The sequence below is a fragment of the Mercenaria mercenaria genome, unplaced genomic scaffold, assembly GCF_021730395.1.
Source record: "Mercenaria mercenaria strain notata unplaced genomic scaffold, MADL_Memer_1 contig_3520, whole genome shotgun sequence".
In the NCBI taxonomy this organism is placed as follows: domain Eukaryota; kingdom Metazoa; phylum Mollusca; class Bivalvia; order Venerida; family Veneridae; genus Mercenaria; species Mercenaria mercenaria.
In genome coordinates this window covers 26,192-46,002 of record NW_026461667.1, presented here as the reverse complement: position 1 = coordinate 46,002, position 19,811 = coordinate 26,192, and the positions used below count along the sequence as shown (strand labels likewise).

The following is a 19,811-nucleotide window of genomic DNA, read 5'->3' as shown; positions in this document are numbered from 1 at the left end:
ATTCCACGTTATTAACAGCGAGTATGTTCAGTTTTAACGGTAGAAAGACATCCTTGTTATGGTTAAAATACATTAAGGGTGCATGATTCCTACAGTCCCGTCTTCAGCCCCTTAAGTACATAGAGCATATGTTTTTGTTTCAGTGTGATGCTGAAATATATCATCGACGTGAATAAAATTTAAGAACTGTATACTTTGCAATGAAACTATTTCAAAATCTCACCAGAAAAAAAACAGATTTTCATTTTTCTTTCATATTAATTTATGAAAATAATCGGATTACATGTTAATAATTTAATTACAGATGATAGCTAGACCAATATTTCACGGGTTTGTACCAGAGATATTAAGGTTTGTACCAGAGATATTAAGATGTTATTTAACGTCGTTTTTGCGCTTAGCTAACTATTAATGTTATAAACAGTTATGTAGAAATTTAGAAAACAATGAGGCTTAAAGATTTTTTTTTTTAAATTTAATCACAATATACTAAAGGAAAAAAGATTTATTATGAGTTTTCTGTATACCTTGAATTAATGTCATTTGGTGTTTTGATATGTTATATAATGGAACAGTCGAAATGACTGAATAAGTTTTATAATGAAATTCTTAAAATAAATAAGGCAATTTACTCAGGATTATCATAGCGTAAATCACGATAAATCGCTATAAGTGGCAAAACTTTTAAAGAATATAATGAAAAGCAGACCTAGGGTACGAATTTAAAGATAACAAAAAAGACTGAAATGCTGGGAAATTACGTAACTTTAGCTCATGGTATGTACAGTTTCCATTGTTTCTATTTTATACAGATGACTAAAGACAACATTATGTCGGCAATAAAAGATATAAAACGATGAGGGTAGGAAAAACGAATGTCTTTTCCCGACTAAGGCAAGTCCAAGCTGAAATTTCTACAGCATTGCTATAATTACCTTTGAAAGCTGTATTATGACTAGCCTGTCCGATACAGGAATTTGTATGGCTGTACAGTAGTAAATAATTATAATTATTATGTTCTATGTAAAATTAGCAGTCTTCTGAGAGTTATAACACATAGAAAGGCCCATTTTAAAGATAATTACTAGCCTTATTTTCTTAAATGACCTGTAGATGTCATGTATCTTTTAAGAGAGAAACTCGTCTGTCAAGTCAACACCATCGAATATCTTCCTAACTGACAGCTAAAATGTGTGTAAGAACACATAAGTAATAAGATTTGTTTTCATTTCTATTAATGCAAAACCCTCCTTAAAATTCCTGCCAAAATGTCAAGTATAGGTCCACAATGAATTAAAAACATTAATTGACTTACATAAACCATGAAAATACCACTTCAGCTGGGGAAAATTGATAACGGTTCTTTTCCGCTATTATCTAACTAGCCCGAAAGTGCTGATTGACTACATATTTAGAACTACCTTTCTTTTAAGAAAAAGTGTCTTTCTGTACTAGTGATTGTTTCATTTTATAGTAACAGTAACTTTTTTCATGAAAAGTACCAAGTTTCAGCTTGACCAAATCTTTTTCAAGTTTAAATGGCATTTTCAGTAAAACGTGTCACTGTGGCAATTTTTCTCAAAAATATTTGTCCAGCTGGAGCTTATTTTGCCTGATTCTTTTATTTTGTTCTCGAATTTGTAAGCAAATAACATATAAAAACTGCTAAATATAAAACTTTCTCCTCTAATGGCTATGAATAGGTAATATTTAGGCTTTGGATATAAGTTTTCTGAAGAAAAAAAAAACACAAAACAGTGAAAATTTTATCTTTTGGATTGTTCACGCGTTTTGCAGCAAAATGCAATGAAAAGATCATTTCATTTTCTTTCAAAATCTGACAAAATTGCTCATTTCTTCCTATTTCTGGATAATTCCCAATTTTTGCCAATGTTGATGTCATAGGCTGTAAATAAATTTCCTACATGTTCTATATAAAATTAACAATCTTCTGAAAGCTATAACACATAGCCATGCTTACTAAAAAAAGAAATACTAGCCTTAAGTTCTTAAATATCATATAAACCACATGTATCTTCTAGGAGAGAGTTTTAGTCTGACAGGTCAACACTATGGGGTATCTTCCGAACAGACAACTTAAATGTGGATATGAATTTGAGTAATAATTTGTGTTTACATTTCTATATATGCAATATATATATATACACGAGTAACTAGTGCAAACGAAAAACAAACAGTGTAAACTTAATTGAGCACAATTATGTATTCTAAGAATAAACATTCAAACAATACGTAATGCTGGTAAACTTGATACTTGGAATGCTTTTGAGTTTAACCTCATATTTGACAATAATACATTTATTTATTTATTTTGTTGGATTTAACGTTGAACCGACACATGATAGGTCATATTGCGACTTCCAGCTTTAATGGTGGAGACCCCAGGTACCCCTATGTGCATTATTTCATCACGAGCGGGCACCTGTGTAGAACCACCGACCTTCCGTAAGCCAGCTGGATGGCTTCCTCACATGAAGTATTCAACGCCCCGAGTGAGGCTCGAACCCACATCGATGAAGGGCAAGTGATTTTGAGTCAGCGACCTTAACCACTCGGCCACGGAGGCCCTTGACAATAATACATTTAACACTGAAATGCTTTTTATACGTAAAAGTGTTATAAAGCTGTTCTTGGCATGGAAGGAAAAAATTGAGACTACGAGGTCTCAAAATTCCTTATATGCGATTTTGATTAATTGTGTGACTTCTGTGTTCGTGATGGAGGTATTCACTCAATTGTTCTAAATAATACTAGTTTATTTTCACTGCGCTTACTGTTTAAAGAGCAAGAGATTTGCAATAATGCATTTGAAGACGCATTATTTTGCTTCAAATATTTTAGTTCCTGGTGACGGTTAATAAATTCCAAGTATATACTGGTAGGAAGTAATTAAGTTCTGTTGTTTGGAAAGGCCGATCCCCTATATCGATATTTAGCATAAGGAAATGATAGAGAGATATATCCCATACTCTATCTGTACTTGGTCTTTCTCTCGGTATATTCAGATGTCCCTCTTGTCTTATTTTAGAGTGAATAAAACTTACAATAGCGGAATATTTCCGACAATCACCGTATACGAATACCTTTCAGGTCGGTTATATGTTTAATGTTGTCAATCTCCTGGATTTGGGCTGTGTTATAATTTTCAGGCGGGCCTGTCAAGAAACACAGTAAGTGGATTTCGTCATCCAAGGTTCCAGTCTTCCGTATGTCTTTCTCCGTTGGTTCAGACATTTTGTCTGGAAACTGAGAAAAAAGTTATAAATGATGACTCTGCATCTAATAAGATATAATGACTAGCTACTACCTGTAAGATATAAAGTTGATTTAACAGTCATTAAAAGTTTTATAAATTAAATAGATTTGTAGGTTTGAACAATATGCGTTAACAAGTCTGTGACCTTCTGATTTTATAATTGTTGGCGCATGTGCAACATTAGAAACGGTTACACAGATATTGAGAAATTAAAGATCGTAAAACTTGATTATTTTGCTATAAGATTAAAGTTTGAGCTAATGTCTAACAAAAAGAGAAAATAACATATAAAATCCAACAGGAAGTGCGATTCAAAGTATTCAATTTAGCAAATACATTGAATATCCTGGTCAAAATGAATATTCCACTTTGGTACGGTCTGGATGTTTGACAAAGTGTCTCAAACTAAAATCGCGTCACCTGTAGAAATGAACATCTTTATGAAGCGCAAAACCTTATCTTGCTTTTGTTCGATTTTATGTATTTTTCAAAACATCGTGGCTTTTTAAGACTACTTAGTAGATACAGTAGATATTGTACTTACTTTATAGCCGATAGATAATTGTCCATTTAAAATTAGAGCAAGTTCATGCTCGTATCCTCTCTGTGATTCAAATCCCCTGATATCAAATATTCGTACACATAGTTCCTCACCTCTTTCTGTCTCAATCGTGTATGCTTTAACCTATTTAAACAAATAATACGAGAGAAAACAAACACTTCCAATATGTATTTATTGTAAAATGTAAGTAAAAACATAAAATAAATCAATCTAGAAGACAGTACGATAAATACGTTATTCGGTAAGAAGAAAGATTTCATCTGACTTGGTTTGATTGACAGTGTTCATAATAAACTGCAAAACTGTAAAATTTCATATCTCTTAAGAAACACAGACTCGGTCGACGCGGAATTATGTTTCAGAACAATATATAATGGAACTCTTGACCAAACAGGCAAGAAAAACCAACAATGATTACAATTAAGGGCAAGAAACAACACAGCACCGGATACCTTAGATATATATCAATGCTGCAAAAATTAGTACGGCTCCATTGCGGCATCTATAGGCCGCCTGTTAGTAAGTTCTCATTTTGTCAAAATTAATTGAAAAAGCAGCTCTGTTCTGATCCAAGGTTCGGCGGTTATGTCAGCTCAGTGATTATGTTCTACCAAAAAAAAAGAACAATCTGCTCACAGGAAAAAACATTCTTGCGAATCAACATTGTTACGTCTCGTCAATGATTTACTGGATATTATTGAAACAAAAGAAGGTACGGCGCTAATTGCCATCTATCTCAGTGCCGCCTTTGATACTGTAGACCATGACATTCTCGTTGATGTGTTGAACAAGCAGTATGGCGTTTGTGAAACAGCGCTAAGCTGTGTTGATTCCTATCTGTGCCCAAGCAATTGCCGTGTGTCAATTCAGCCATGTCCTTCCCACGCCAAATACATTGTAGCTTTCCACAAGGGAGTTGCTTAGGACCGTGGCTCTATTTGACATATGCAGGGGACACTGTTTTATGTTATTCCGCCATCGATTTGGGTTTACGGCTTTGTGGATGGCCACACTGCTAATAAACGTCTTAAACCATCATCTTCAACAGCTCAATCCCAGGCAACACAAGAACTGGAAAATGTGCTATAACAATCAACAACTGGATGAATGAAAAAAAATGTCGAACCTCTTGTGCTTTCATTTGTGATATCCCGTTTAGATTACAACAATGTCTATTTGTATGGTATTGCTCAAAGGGATGTGAACGAAATGCAACGAATTCAGGATATGTGTACAAAACTTGTCCTAAATTGATGAAAATTTGACAGATCCAAACAAGCGCTATTTGACGTTCACTGGATACCCATCAAAGCCAGAATCACAAACTCAGACAAGGAACTAACGTTCTTCCAACTCCGCTACTGGTTGTTTCGTTGTTCCTTTCAACAAGCACAAAACGTTCAGCGACAGAAGTTTCAGTACTGTTGGACCGAAACTCTGGAACGAATTGCCTATCCAAATAAGGAACTCGGACACAATAGATGTTTTAAAAAAGAAGTTGAAAATTCATTTTTTATGGAATTACTTTGTACTCTATTAGAGACTGTGAATGCGATTTTTCAAAATATTATGGTAACATGAACTGGATGTTTTTACTGTGTATTAGAATATTAAGATACAGTAAAATAGCTGTTTTTTATTAAACTTATCTGTTGCCTGAACATTTGGTTAATACTGACTAAATAGTTTATTCACAATGATTTTATGCTCATTTACTTCATACATCTTTAAATGTCTTAATTTTTAGACGTAAAACTTGTTTTTATGTGTTTGTTAAATGCCACTGAATATGTTTTACGTAAAAATAGGCGTTTAATCAAAAAAAAAAAAAAAAAAAAAGAAAAAAAACAGTTTCAGTTTCTTTCTAAAATACTGCATAAAATTTTAACTAAATTTGTAAATAACAATAATATTGAAAATGACTCACATGTTATAACAGAAAAAAATAATTACCAAACAAGAATAAGAGACTGTCAAATGACAACTACATCTCTTATCAAACTTCCATTTTAAGACAACTGTAACACCATGCTGACACAAGCATTTTATTATCATAGTTCAGTTGAAGAGGTAGGTTACCTTGCTACCAGGATAAATTAAAATTAGTTGATTCGCAGCAATCTTTTGTATTTCGTGTAATATGATGTTTAACTGCTTCAATTTCAATTTCGTTTACCTCTGTCCATTCAAGTTCAATTTTTGTTTAGGTTTTAAGAACATGACCCTCCAAAGGTTGTTCATATTGAAAGAAGAAGAAAAGTACGGATATTTAACACTTTTCAGTATATTTAAGTTTCATTGATATCATGGAAAAATCTTTCAGCATACTGCTATTATGCTGTATTTCTTAGATAGACCAGTGTCAACACTTTTGAATTTTACATTGAGATATTTAGGTCACGGGCTTCGTTTCCATGGTAACGTCAATTCAATTCAAGAAACTACAATTTTCTACTGACATTTGAACAATTTTAGAGCTTAGTTTTAATATATAAGTAACGAATTATCAACGAAAACTGAAAGATAGGTATTACAAATCAAACTGCCAGTCTTTTTATTTGAAAATGGTCATAACAAGTAACTTTTCAGCCAGCTATATTCCAAATAACACTGGTTATCATCACCCATTTTCTTACATTTCACATAACATTTCAAAATAACTACAAAAAAGACGTAAAATATTGATTATTATTCAGAGCAAAATTTAAAGACTCATAAAACTATTTCAGCAATAATGGCTATTTCAAAAAGAGTTCAAATAAAGAAAATTCACAAAATTACGTACTTTCAAAATAAAAGCTATTTGTGACAGGATGGACGTACCGGGGACAATATCTATCAGAACAAATCAACACCCATTACAACATTTACAAATTTATTTACAGAAAATGATTATTTACAATGAATAAATAAAAAGTGAAAAAAAAAATCTTATTTTCAGAAAGAAAGAAAAAAAATCTGAGCTCAGTAAGTCTTTTATCAAGTATAAAGTTCTAACATTGTCTGTTCGTTGACACAGTTGTTTCCGTTAGCTTTGAACTTTAAGTAGCACAAAAATACAACTTTTAACTTATCTTCAAGTAAAGTCCCTTTAAATTGTGAATACGTTGACTCCGTTTTAGCTCCTTATGATGGTAGGTGATTGGATCCCTGAGCAGACTTCAGTGAATCACAAAAGTCATCGTCTTTGCGGTTTACGGCACAACCATGCAACGAAAGCTCTGCGCTGGGAAAATCACATCCAGGCGAGTAAAGACAAGTGAACCGCGGGTATTGTACTTCCAGGTCGTGATATCATCACCAGGTAAAAGTCGTCTGGTGGAAGAAGCTAAAATATATAACATATGGTAAGCACCATAGCAAAACAAATATGTCAGGGCATAAAACTGCACCTTTGGGTATAACATACCTCCGTAGGCTCCCATAAATAATACGTGCTACTTATACAAAATACATGTGCTATTAAGTTCATACGTCACGTGATTAAAATACGTCTAAAGTTAAAGTATGAAAAAAGATAATATAAGTTTATGATGAAAAATTATAGATTCAGAAAAGATAAACTGCAGCTATTATTTACAACTACAAATTAACAAAATTCAATGCAATTCAAACGTTCGTTATGCAATAGCTGGTATCAATATAATATCAAATGCCATACAACAAAACGGACACTGTTAGATATGCTTTAGACTGGCACACAATAATTTCAAATTACAATAATATATAACATACATGATACTAGACTTGCCACATAAATTTAACATTACAATGCAATGCAATATCGGCGTTCCATACGGCGGGTCAGAAATTTAAATTTGCGAAAGTTCTTATCATATATTAACGAAATTCAGATTCCAGAAGTCGTGATTACATTAATGCCAATTTTCCCCTCCCGTACCGAGTTCATGCACACCAAAACATGGACCGTAACACTTATTTCGTAATCGGTTAAATTATTCACTTGATAACTGCTTTTTTTCAAAGTTTGTTACAGTCATTTCATAGATAATTGTAATTTCAATGGTTTGATAAGTTGTGCGCTAATCCCTATTGTTATCTAAACAATGTGTAAAAAATATCAAATAACGGATGATATGGATCATCCCCTCAAGCAACACGTGCTCTGCTTGTTTGACACATCTGTATTCTGTTACACAAAAGAACAAAGTTTTCATGTTAGAAACACCCCTGTCAGCTGCATGTAAATCCAGCCTTTAGCTCCTCGCGTAAATTATATCTTTAAGCAGTATGATCTACATGAAATGTAGTTCCGAGGATTTTTTTGTTATACTTACTCAGAATTATTGAAATAAACTGAATTTCATTTAATTAACATTGTATACAGGCGGTTAGTATTCATTGCTGAACTTGGCCTTATTACGGACATTTTTTTCGGATATTTATGTATGTTATGGAAAGGAATTTACGCAGATTGATGAATTCACGATGCACCCGATTCGCGAAAAATAGCGAAAATTAAAACATCGCGAATAATACCGGATTTACAGTAATTAACAACGAAATATTTGACATATGTTTATGAAAAAGAGTACTTTGCAATTATCATGTTACACAAATTTCAGTACAAATTTTACAGCTTATATAAACGAAACATTTTAGATTCCACTTTCGAAATAATATACAAAAGTCTGAAAAATTTAATAAATAATCCTGACATACCGAAACTAGCCGAAATCACATGCCGAAAAGTAAATCGTTACAAAATTCTGTAAAACGACCAAAAATTTACTAAATAAAAATCGTAATTCAAAAATTATACACAAATCTAACAAATAAACTTCTTACCTCAATCGAGCATAAATTTCTACCAAGAAAAATAAATTTGACGTAGATTCGTCTAATGTCGAATGCGGTGTGCACTAGGCATATCTAGACAAGTCAATTTGTATGGTAATGTCCCGCAAAATACATGTACTAAATTTCATGGGACTCACGGCTTATGCGTGTACTCTGACTATTTGTATTTCCACGGGAATCACGATATAGCCGGGAAATCTGACTACTTTGGCGCGGATTGAAATTGACAATTTGAGGCCCGTTATAGTGGCTTTGGGGATAAAAACATGAATTACTGAAGTTTATAAAATACCAATTTTCTTATTACTGATCCGAATTTTATAAAATTTACACGGACATTTAAGTTCTGAAATACAGAAAAATATGAAAGGTATTTATGCATAAAATCTGACATTTACCTCAATAAGTCAAAAATTAATATTAAAAAAAATGATGCAATACCTGTATTTAAACATACGTCCCCCTTTAAAAAGAAAATTTATAATTTTCTTACATGAAAACAAATTGACATACTGTAAAAAAAAAAAAAAAAAGAAAAATGTCACTGTCTGTACACCAGATAATATAGCCACCTGCTTACACTCCACTCAAATAATCTGCACCTACATTTTCTCTACCAGGAATTGCTCTAATACTGATCCTATATGGCTGTAATGCCAATGCTTATCTCATCAACCTGGAATTGCTAAGTTTCGCTTTATTCAAATAAGTGAGCGGCTGATGATCTGTCTCTAAGACAAAGTCTTTACCGAACAAATACCGGTAAAACTTAGCTACTGCCATTACTATCGCTAAACACTCCTTCTCTATCACTGAGTAATTTTTGCTCCCTAGGTAGCAATTTCCTACTAGCATACGCTGAAACCTGAAACTGCTTTATTTGATTAAACGCCTAATTTTACACATAGTATATTCACTGGCGTTGTACACTGAATTATACCAGATTTATATAGCGCCCAAGGCGCTTTACATAGTTCAAATGCAGCCACACAGGGCGCATAATTCATCCTCTACTAGTACAGACACAGAGCGATCTGACCAGAGGGACAGAGTAAGACAAAGCCCCCATGACAGAGAGATCAGAAATCATATACAGGCTTATCCGGCTAACTTAGCCTAGCTCGTTTCGAATAGACAGCCTGGTTCTTTAACGTGCCCAATGTATAGCACTGGTACACGCAAGGATTGCCTGGGTTCCTGACCAGTACACCTCTAGTTGGGTGGGAAACACTGAAAAGCGTTTCTGAAAATTCCCGAGTAGCTGCCGGGGATCCAACCCCGACCTCAGGATTGGAAGGCCAGTGTGCAAACCACTGAGCTATCCGTCCACCCGATACACTACGCTACAGGTAATTTCTCTCCAGCACTTTCATGAAGCAATACTGAGCCTACATCTACATCTGAAGCGTCTACTCTCAAAATAAAAGTCTGATCTAAATCTGGCAACTTTAAAATATGCGGACCCATTAAGCTTCTCTATCACTGAGTAATTTTGCTCCCTAGGTAGCAATTTCCTACTAGCGTACGCTACAGGTAATTTCTCTCCATCACTTTCATGAAGCAATACTGAGCCTACACTACATCTGAAGCGTCTACTCTCAAAATAAAAGTCTGATCTAAATCTGGCGACTTTAAAATAGGCGGACCCATTAAGCTAGCCTTCAAAGTCTGAAAAGCCTTTTCTTGACTTTCACTCCACTCTACAAGATATGGCTGACCCTTGTTCGTCAAATCTGTGAGTGGAACTGTAATGGCGGCACAGTTTGGGATAAACTTATAAAATATCAATAAAATATAAATACAAAATAAATATCTGTCAATAAATCTGAGAATTTTTCTAACAAATCTACTACTTCCTGTTTTTATTCTACTGGTAATTCTGGATTTATCTCTACATCTTTGTACGTTTCTGTACCCTGTTTTATAGGACATAAAACTATATCCTTTTCTACTCTACTCGAAAACTCATCATTACTTTCATTTGGATCTAATCTGTCATAATCTCTCTGATCCTCCTCTACAATGGCTGCTCCAACCTTACTTAATATACCCTTATCTGGTAAAGACTTACTATCATCCTTCCTTTCACAGTACCGTTTCAACATATTTGCGTGAAAAGTTTTCAACTTCCCGTCTACATCTATCCTGTAATCTACTCTATTTACTACCTCTACTTCTACGTAAGGACCCTTCCAATGTAACAACAACTTATTATGTTTTGTAGGTAACAATACAAGTACCTTACTACCTGCCTTAAACCTCCTATCTTTAGCCTTCCTGTTGTAATACTTCTTGTATCCGGCACTACTTTTTGCTAACTGTTGCTGAGCTATCTTACACGTATCTTCCATTTTTTCTTGCAAAACGGTTAAGTGTTTTAACCTCATCATTCTCCGTCTTACCAGCCTATAACTCTCTTAGTCCAGGGACTGTTCTGCCGTAAAGTAACTTAAAGGGAGAAAATCCCAAATTTTCTTGCGGAACTTCACGGTAAGCAAACAACATAGCATTCAAGTACCTATCCCGATCTCCAGGTCTTTCACTACACATACGCTTCATCATTTGCTTCAAACTACCGTTAAACTTCTCTTCTAAACCGTAACACATAGGGTGATACGGTGTTGTAGTTAACTGCCTTAATGACAATAATCTACTAATTTCTGCCATAAGGTCTGACGTAAACTGCGATCCGCAGTCGGTAAGTATTTCCTCTGGCGCACCTAATCTACTATACATATCTACTAATGCCTCTGCTACCCTCTCAGTTTCAATACTAGGTAATGCTAAGCCTTCCGGATATCTAGTAGCATAATCTACCATAGTCAAAATATATCTGTTTTTCCTATCAGTCATAGGTTTGATCGAACCAACAATGTCGACAGCAACTCTCTTAAACGGAGTATCAATCAAAGGCATTTTCCCTAACGGAACTTTGCTTACTCTACCCTTAGCTATAGTACGTTGACAAATACTACATGACTGACGGTATCTCCTTACCTCTGCTATTACTCCTGGCCAGTAAAATGCACCTAATACCCCATCACTAGTTCTTTTGGGGATAAAAACATGAATTACTGAAGTTTATAAAATACCAAGTTTCTTATTACTGAACCGAATTTAATAAAATTTACATGGAAGTTTAAGTTATGAAATACAGAAAAACATGAGAGGTATTTTATGCATAAAATCTGACATTTACCTCAATAACTCAAAAATTTACAAAAAAAGATGATGCAATACCTGCATTTAAACTACAGATACAATGTGGCCCGTATGTCAGTTTGTGACACTATTGATTTTGCACGGTAACTGACACGTAACGTCATGACGTCAATGACGACATTTTAAGGCAACAATGCTGTGAAGCGTTTCTATGGCAATTTATTCATTATCTCTACATTATTAAACCAGTAAGCATCAGCTCGGAGGCAGGTTGATGATTTGTTTTCAGAAGAATGGATATACCAACACATTTAGTTTGTCGTAAACGTCGTCGTAAATCGTCACGTTAGCTTCCGGTTGGACGTGCGCACATACAAATATTAAGGTAACCTAATTCCTTAAGGCAGTAAGAAAGTTAAAATATGCATTAATGCATTAATGTATACTCCCCCGTCAACACGTTGAATACTAATATAATCTATTCTGAATATAACAGAGAACAAATAGCCATAGTTTGTAGATTTAAAAAAAAAATAACCGTGTATTTTTTGCACATTGTGGTTTCTCGTCTGAAGAACTGAAAAAGAACTCGAAAAGACTATCACGTAGAGCAGAATAACCAGACATTTTACATTACATTAAAGTTTCATGAAAATTGATAAATCGTGTGGCTCAATTGAAAGTTAGTGTTTGTTTTAAACAGGTAACAGTTCTGACAATTTTATGTTACTAAACTAAACTGGTTTCATCTACAGCCTTTTAGCTCTAAAAACTTATTTTTCATCGTACATTGTTCCTTTTGAATTTCTGTAGTTATGTCATAAACACAAAGTTAAAACAGGGAAGTAGTGTCTGTAACAAATGATACAGTTTGATTTGTCTTGTTTCACTTAATCTAAATATACTAGTTCAAATTAAATATGAAAACCGGTCAGTAAAATGATTTTCAGTATTAAAAAAAAATAGTTTGCAATCACAATTATATTATTATACTTATACAGCTCTAAATAAGTATTTGCATTAGTCAATCCTCTTTTGAGGCACAATATGATGTAAAAAATGATAAACAGAACATACACATGCAAGACACATTAAAAAGTTTTAAAAAAAGAATAGAACAAAAACCAAACCGGTATCTTGGTGGAGTTATTGCTATATCGTTATACACATTGCTTTTAGATTGGTTTTTTTTGAAAGAGACTGTTAGTGAATTGGTATCGCAAGTTGACCTTATAATAATGCTTAAATTAGATTGGTCAGATTGACACGCTTCTGTCTAGTAGTAACAGTGGTGTCAATTTTATTGTGTTTATGTTATTCTGTTGTAATATTACAAAAGTGTATAAATGTGTTGTTATATTGCCAATAAAATGTAGCATAAAAGGCACAGGCGCCAAATAGGAAAACAATTTAGAAAAAAGTAGCCACCGACAAACAGACGGATGGAAAGAGTGCATACAAAACAACAGAACGCACAAAAAACGGTTTCTCGAAAGCATATCGACGCCTTCACTTAAAACTGAACTGAAGAGTTAACATATAGATTATACCTCATTTGTGACACTTCCTTTCGACTCTCTTGCAGGAGCATGTGTCTTTACTTTATCTCCGAAAACAGTCGCAAGGGTGTTGTAAAAACTAGACTTTCCCACACCAACTGTCCCAATCAGAAGCATGTTGTATTTTTTATGCCTAAACCGGGTATAGGTTCCTTCATTACAAGTTCTTCTTTCATCTTTCTAGCATGTTCATCCTAAATTAGTCGGGAACAGAAAAGTTATGAACAACATAATTGATGTATATCATAACTTTGATGAGGTATATGTAAATCTGTGCATGAAATAGCTACAACTGAAACAAAATGAGAAGACAGTATAAATTCTTGTATTAAGTATTTCCTTATTTTTATGTTTCTAACATAATCATGCGCAAAATTAGCTAACAATTCGTTCACACGTTCAAATATCTTGTAACAGTGAAATAAAGATATAAGCGTATGAGGCATTTTAATACCGATTGTGATAAGACACCATTACATAAACATTATATTTGTATACCTATTCGCGCATTTTATGCAGAAATACGAACACGCCGTTAATATACTAAGTATCAATTATTTGCGCGTTAGTTTAAGGTGCACATGTCAGTGTTGCCAATTTTAACATCTTTTTCTGAAAGGGTTCTCCTTTTGCTATGTCAATCTAACGTATGTGAAAAAATGCTTTATGTATTTATTCCTAGTATGTTGGCTTGTAAAACACTGATTAATTTTACTTTTGTTTGGATACGCATATTTTATCTACCGTCGTTTTGTGAAGTAATGAAGATAATTTCTGTAAAGCTTTAGTGCATCAGCATTTTCAAAACAGTTAAAGCAAGTTTTTTCTTACCCAAGCACTGTTTTGCCTTACAAAAGGACACATCCTAATCGGAGTATAGAGGAATCGAACAAAGCAGCAGATGCTTAACCATTTCCAATTAATTGTATGAATATTATAGACGCCATAACGCTCGATCTGCACGATTGCTTTCATACAATAAATTATAATGCGAAAATCGTGCATTCACTCGAAAGCGTGTTTTGTGATGCTAAATATCTTCGTATACAACGGTTTCTTTATCGAAAGAAGCCTTCGGTTGACGATTTCATTGCTTCAAGGATAAATTTCTTTAAAAAGAAGGCACATTTAATAAAGTAAATCAGTGTCAAAGAAAGAAAAAATGCAAGGAGTCTATTGTTGACTTCGAGTTACTATCAAGATTAAGATATATCGTGCTGTTTTAAGTACTCGTGAAGGCCGTCGGCTTTGCATTTATCTCTACAAATTAAAGGCGGGGGTTGGGGAGAGATGTTAGGTGTGTGAAGGTTAAGATTCATATAATTCAATAGTCAAGTTGTTTTGATGTATTAAGTATCAAAATAAGTTATACTATAATAACATCAATAAAATGTAACATGTACCCGATAATTCAGCAAAGCGGATGCCTTATTAGGATTAAAAGTAATTTTCTTGTTACCTTTTAAATATATATTAAATTTACCATGCTGTACTAAAGACAGAACTTTGAACAATCTTTATTCTGATGATTTTTACAGTTTTACCTCAAGTTGTGTTCTCCACGGTTTAGGATTCTCGTCATCTGAAAGATGGAATTTGGAGAAATAATAAAACAAACAAACATGTTTGTTCAAAAGAATACGACTTACAATACTACCGGTTGGAAATGTTTCTGGGATCTATTATAGATTTTTGAATAATGTTTTCAAATTTGGAAGGAACCTACATTTCAGGCTTGCTGAGACTTGGTGCTTCTAACTTCGTGCCCATTCTTGATTGAACAACCACCATTGACATCAACAACCAGCAACGTTGGATTACAAAATCTTAAAGGACCTAGAAAATTTTACTATTCAGATGTCCTATCAAATTAAGTAAAATTGACCTAGGGCTAAACTTCTGAAATAGCGTAATAAAGATAGTTAAAGATCATGTCTTGATATACTACATTTTACAAAATTCTGAACAAACAGATGACTTTATAGACATTTCTCATTCTCATTTCCATATAATAATTCACATGTCTTTGTAACTAAATATTATATATGTTTGCTGCAAAAATGTTAACTAGTCACAGGGGGATGGGGAAGTGTTAAAAATTTAAAACATATACATACAAGGGTGGCATCAAATGAAATATACATAAAATATTTTGACACTTATTATATGTTTCTTAAACCTTACATATCTACTGTAACAGCTTTATTTGTTTTTGTAAATTGTTCAAGCATAGAAAACTCTATAATAAATAAATAGTAGACATAGACAGTCAAGCTTGAAAGCAGACTGATCATTATAAGTATATATTATGAATTTTTCAATCAGGTCTGCTGCCTCTTGACAATCTAGTCCGTCGATTAGTCCGGATTGAGACATCTACGTCTGTCGCGAATAATGAAGTGGATAAGACATATACAACTAGATGTATGTGTCTTCTACCTAAACATGACAAAGAGATATAGACGAACTTCTATTGGAATACTGCCAAAGTGGTGCAAATGCCTTTTTGACTCTTTGTCGGACACAAATATGGCGCACTTAAGGTATTAGGCCCGTAATAGAGTACCTCCTTCTTGAAGAGTATTCAATTCCTACCATAAACCTACTTTGACAACAAGTGGGGGGGGGGGGGGGGGGGGGGGGGGGGGTAGCTACAACAAGCCCTACTGGGACCAATTTTTGTTCCTTGTTTTCCTTTTTTCTTGTAAGTTTTTACTTCTTATAGTTATTGATTTATTGTACAAAATTGGAAAAAAATCATTTGATATGCGATTTTTGCTGTTAAAAGTGAATTTACCTCTAAAACAGAAGGGTAGAGTTAGACATCTTCAAAAATACTGAGTTACGTGCGGTAAAAGTTCTTTATATTTTCTTCATTCTTTAGATTACATATTGTGGAAGAAACCTAGGTAGGTTTTACTTCTGCCCCAAAGTTATTTTTGAATGAAGTGAGCAAAATTCAAAACAGACCCGCAGGATTCGACCATAATTTTTCAATATTAGTGTTGGAATTCTGTCTGATTAAATCCGTTTACTCGAGGCACCCTAGAAAAATGATATTGACAGTTTTTATTTTAAGTTTTATGATTGTTTACCAATAGTTTGATGTTTCTTTCATAAAAAACAATGGAATAATAAATTCTCTGAAAACGTTTTGGATAAAGGCCACCACTTCGAAATTTGTCTCTACTTGAGCTTTAGGAAATACCATAACTTAGACAAAAAACGGCACGGTAAAAGTTTTTAAAAATTTGCAAATAAGTGCGAAGCACGGTCAACTGTAAGAATATACCAAGCAAATGCCATTTATTAAACATTACTATTAGGGGCCTAATACCTTAAAATGCATTTTAAGACTGACCTTTGCTTTATTCGAACCAAAGAACCACTGAATCAACCATCCTCAACTACAACAGAACTACATCAGATACCCTGAACTGACCGTGGTGCCTCAAAACCAACACTGACGCCCCCAGAGCTAACACTGACGCCCCCACCAGAATTAACACAAATTCATCCAAACTTCTGAAACGTATTCTTAACTCGACCAAAATACTAATAACGACAACCAAAGAACTAACACTAACACCCCAAGTAATCTACATAAATGTTGATACTAGCCAGTGAAGTTCTGTTCTAATTATATATTGGATCAGTCGGTATTTTATTACTACATGTATTATATGTTGCTTTATTCTGTTTGGTATTGGAGTAACAGAAAACACATTTAAATGTTTGCTAGGCATTAAATAATTAAAGGCCAAATGTACATGACTCTGTGGTGTAGCCGATATTGTTTAAGCACAACATGCCTTGGCCTACAGATAATTTAGGAAAGTGAAAAGACTAAACACACAAAAATGCAATATTAAGGGACCTTGAAAAGAGCAAAAGATGCATATAGAATGTGCCTAAATGTAAACTTCTAACACCCAGGCACCCTTTGACCCACCGTGGCCTAGGCTCTCCCCTACACTCCTCCGCTACGACTGAAAAAGGCCAGCTACGCCAATATATGTATAAGACACCACGGCATGTATATATATAACCCTCCCTATAATACCGGTCAGTTTTGTAAACAGTTTTACAATAGATGTTAAGAAAACAGACAAAAGGCTATGGTCCTTGCATAAGTTATCATGAACGCTCAGGTGAAAAGAACTGAAGTAGATATGTATGCTAAGTTTTCGCTTTTCAGTTATTTCAAAATGTTCAATTAAACGGATAGTCTGCATTGTAAACGTTTATAAATTTATTTAAAACATTTACATATAAACATATCTGAACTTCAAGGGTTTTATTTTACAAAATACACACATTCTACATTTTTCAAAAAAATATGACACTTAGTCACAAACTGTTCGAATTTCAAGAAAACGATTATGAAATAAAATTATTTTTTGACAGTTTAATAGGAAAATAACTTATTTATGAGTATTTGAGGCCAAATTATCAGCTATTGAAGTCATGAGGTCGCACTGAAATGTTGGCAAAATACCTACAATAATGTCCGATGTCCTTTAAAAATACATTCTTGCAGTTATTTGTTATTTTTTCAAGGAAATCTGATATGAGTCTAGTTTTATGTGGGCATGTCATGTTTTTATTGGGACTAATTTCGCACCGACACAATTATAGGACATACTTTAATAATAGAGAAAGACCCTCGTTGCCACTCCTTGCACTATTTAATCACGGGCGAGCACCTTGGTAGTACCACCGACCTTCCGTAAGCCAGTTGGGGGTTATTCCTTATGACAAAAAGTAGATATAATCTAAACATTTGTATATTAGCATTTAGCTGTCCTGAGCACAATGTATTTCAATTTATATGAAATGCATTAAAATGTGTCAAATTGAAAGTATAAAATATGCTACATTCTGTATATAATTATACCAGAGTTATATAACGCCCTTTTAATGATAAACACGTTCAACCCTTAATGGCAGCCACTCAGGGCGCTGAATTCATCATCTACAATTAATACAGATACAGAGAGATCTGACTAGAGGGAGAGAGTAAGACAAAGCTGCCCCTAGGGCAGAGAGAGAGAGAGAGAAATCCTTTCATATAAAGCCTGTCCGGCTAACGTAGCCTAGCTCTTTACCAATAATGCACTATTCCTAAAGAGATAGGCTAAGTTTGCCGGACAGATCTTATCTGAAAGGGTTTCTCTCTCTCTCTCTCTCTCTCTCTCTCTGCCTTGGGAGCAGCTTAGTCCTACTCTGTCCCTCTGTTCAGATCTCTCTGCTATTCTTCAAAAATGAAGAAAAAATCAAACCAATGCACCATGCTTACAATTCTCAAACAAGAAGATGTCGACTCACCTAAAACATGGAACACTTCAATCTTCTTCACTATCAACATTCCCGAATTGATGTCCTTGCTCGTTACTTTTCCTCCGTCTTCGTCGTTCGTATTATAAGCATTGCCGATATCAAACACACCATTTAATTGAAGGAAGTCTCCTTTTCGTTTTGATTCAGGCTTAGAATCTTTCTTGAAAACCTGGAGGTCGTAATGATTCCTAAGTGATTTTGCCCCGAAGGTTGGACCGAAGTTTGCATCACATGTAATGGCTATGTCAGTTTTATTGTCCTTCACAGGAAAAAACTTGCAAACAGCCCCTTCATTATCGTTCATGAAAAATAAAAAGGCCTGTTTATCTTTCTTAACATGATGTTTGGAAGAACTCCAGTATATGCTTGTGTAGCCGCCAAATACAGTGTTGTTTCCGTGCAAAATGGTCAATGTCGGCGCTTTTGAGTCGCAATGAAGATGGAACGTTTCTACATCAGGGGCATAAGAGTCTATAGATGCACAATAAAGCAACTTAAAAGATTTCTTGTTTTTACCATTACCTAACTTGGCTCCGACTGCCCTGCGAACGTTTTTACTCAGTTCTTCACTGGAATTATCATCTTCCATTATTTTGCTTACAGATTCTATCAGATTACTTTCGCGTTAGATTGTTGTTACTACTGTTGTTTTCTACATGCTTTGGGTGCAGCTGAAATTAAATCAATTAATCTTATAAATATATTTATTCGAAAAGCAAAAATCAGTGTTTAAGTCTTTTGATAATATTACGATCTGAATGACCGCTTTTATTTATCATTTATGGCAACACCATTATGCATGTATACTGAAGTAATATTATATATTTTATATATAAGTCATCGGTTCTGAATTTAATTATATCCCTTTATGCAAACTACAATAACCTTTACCCTGCTTATTGATTCTTTCTCTTTTCAAAACGCTAGGAGCAATACAAAGTTTCATTGAAATAAAATATTTAATCAGATCACTATAAATTGCAGATCTCATGCTAGGATCAAGAAAGGTTGACATTGATAGCGTTTTGAAAACTCATGCAGCATTTAGACTCTGAACATACGTAATTCAGATGTTCTGTGAGGGGAAAAC

General features: G+C 34.1%; 1 long non-coding RNA gene across 2 annotated transcripts in view; it reads right to left on the bottom strand.

Moving 5' to 3' along the window:
* LOC123538568 (uncharacterized) overlaps positions 1-19,386 on the bottom strand; it is a 32,883-nt gene extending 13,497 nt beyond the window's left edge. For both annotated transcript variants that reach the window (XR_008369266.1, XR_008369267.1), the window contains exons 1-5: positions 18,710-19,386; positions 14,926-14,963; positions 13,373-13,575; positions 3,822-3,962; positions 3,105-3,267 (exon numbers count right to left, since the gene is read on the bottom strand). This is a non-coding gene — a long non-coding RNA (uncharacterized LOC123538568). The remainder of the gene's footprint in view (positions 1-3,104; positions 3,268-3,821; positions 3,963-13,372; positions 13,576-14,925; positions 14,964-18,709) is intronic.
* Between the last annotated feature and the right edge of the window lie 425 nt (positions 19,387-19,811).